Source organism: Nematolebias whitei, chromosome 7 (genome assembly GCF_014905685.2).
Source record: "Nematolebias whitei isolate Nwh7 chromosome 7, NemWhi1, whole genome shotgun sequence".
NCBI classification, from domain to species: Eukaryota; Metazoa; Chordata; class Actinopteri; order Cyprinodontiformes; family Rivulidae; genus Nematolebias; species Nematolebias whitei.
In genome coordinates this window covers 21737498-21739529 of record NC_056504.1, presented here as the reverse complement: position 1 = coordinate 21739529, position 2032 = coordinate 21737498, and the positions used below count along the sequence as shown (strand labels likewise).

At 41.7% G+C, this 2032-nt stretch overlaps 1 protein-coding gene across 1 annotated transcript in view; it reads right to left on the bottom strand.

Moving 5' to 3' along the window:
* Window positions 1-2032, bottom strand: part of ghrh (growth hormone releasing hormone) — a 21107-nt gene that overhangs the window by 17449 nt on the left and 1626 nt on the right. The gene's annotated exons all lie outside the window — the stretch shown is intronic.

The window sequence follows — 2032 nt, the reverse complement described above, 5'->3', positions numbered from 1 at the left end:
CCATCCATCCATCCATCCATCCATCCATCCATCCATCCATCCATCCATCCATCATCTTCTGCTTCAGGGTTGTGTGAGCAGCAGCTTCACCAGGGAGGCACAGACATCAACAGCCACCTCTTCAACTCTTCTAGGACCCCATGGTGTTTTCAGACCAACTGACTATTTATTAATTAATATCCTGATGCTGCTCAATAATCCAGGTAGAAAAATCTAAAAAGTTAAGTCTGGTCCTCTGGACATTCACAAAACAAACAACACAGTTTATAATAAATAAACAATAAATGTTTTTTGTTTGTTTTGTTTTTTGAATGTCCAGAGGACCAGACTTAACTTTTTTAGATTAATAAGTAATAAATTTATGTTTTTAAATTTAATGAAAAACAAACCTTTAAAATTTAATGACAACATTTAATCTAATTGTTTTCAAGTCTGTATCTTATTGTAAAAGCAGTTTCAAAGATTACAGCACAGTGTGATGTTTTGCAATTTTAACATGAACCTTGTGCATATCTGCAAATAATAAAAGTGAAGATATTTTTAATACATCTTTATTGTAAAAATCTATACTAAAATGAAAAACACATGGATTTAAAGCAGCAGGAAGGCAGTAAGGTAGGATTATGAATCAGGTTTAAAAGTTACAGCTCATGAGGTACTCCATTAGAGGATGACATGTCTTCCACAACATTGTGTGACAAAACCTTCAGGATGTTCTTCTTCTAATACGTTTAGTGGTGGCTAGTAAGTAGCTTAAGGGAGCACTACCGCCACCAGGTGGTAAGACCAGTTGGATTCTAGTCCCCGCCTACAGAGCTGGTCCAGAAATGTACATGGAAACGCAACAGACCCGAGCCAATCTGAACCAACCCGAACTGATCTGATCTGCACTGTGACAGTGGAAAAGGGGCACTAGTCTGTATGGTTTACCTAAAATCCACAAACAAGGTGTACCTTTAAGACCAATCGTTAGCATGATTAACTCTGTCACTTACAATGTTTCCAAATGTCTGGCATCTGTACTCATCCCTTTAGTTGGCAGCTCAGAACACCACATACAGAACACCATGGACTTTGTGGATGAGGTGAGAGATGTCATCATGGAGACTGATGAAACAAAGGTCTCTTTTGATGTCACATCACTCTTTACGTGCATTCCTGTGGATGATGCAGTAGAGGTGGTCAGTTTAAAATTAAAATCAGACACCACTCTGAGCAGCAGGACCACGCTTTCCACAGAACAACTGGGTCAACTCTTGAAACTGTGCCTGCAGTCAACCTACTTCACATATGGGGAGCAATATTATAGGCAGAAACATGGGTGTGCTATGGGGTCTCCAGTTTCTCCTATTGTTGCCAACCTGTACATGGAGGAGGTAGAAAAGAGAGCCTTGACGTCCTTTTCAGGGACACCACCAAGTCATTGGTTCAGGTATGTGGACGACACCTGGGTTAAAATTAAATCTCAGGAAGTCCAACATTTTACTGACCACATCAACTCTGTGGATAAATACATCAAGTTCACACGAGAAGATGTAAAAAATGGCAAGTTGGCTTTCTTGGACTGTGAGGTCTCAGTCTCGGATAGAGGACATTTGCAAACCGAGGTGTACCGCAAACCCACCCACACAGACCAGTATTTGCAGTTTGACTCCCATCACCCTTTGGAGCACAAGTTAGGAGTCATCAGGACTCTGTATCACAGAGCAGACAGCATCCCCACTAGCTCGGGAGCCAGGCAGAAGGAGAAATCCTACACAAAACAGGCTCTAGAGCAATGTGGATATCCTAACTGGGCCTTCCTGAAAGCAGAGAAGAAACCCAAACAGGACTCCAGTCAGCCATCAGGTGAAAAGGAGGAACCCAGACCCAGACCAGTGGTCATTCCGTATGTTGAGGGGGTATCAGAGAAACTGAGACGTTTATTTTCTAAACATAACGTCCCAGTGGCTTTTAAACCCCAAAATACATTACGACAAAGACTGGTTCATCCCAAAGATCCAGTCCCCCGGCACAAACAGAGTAATGTTGT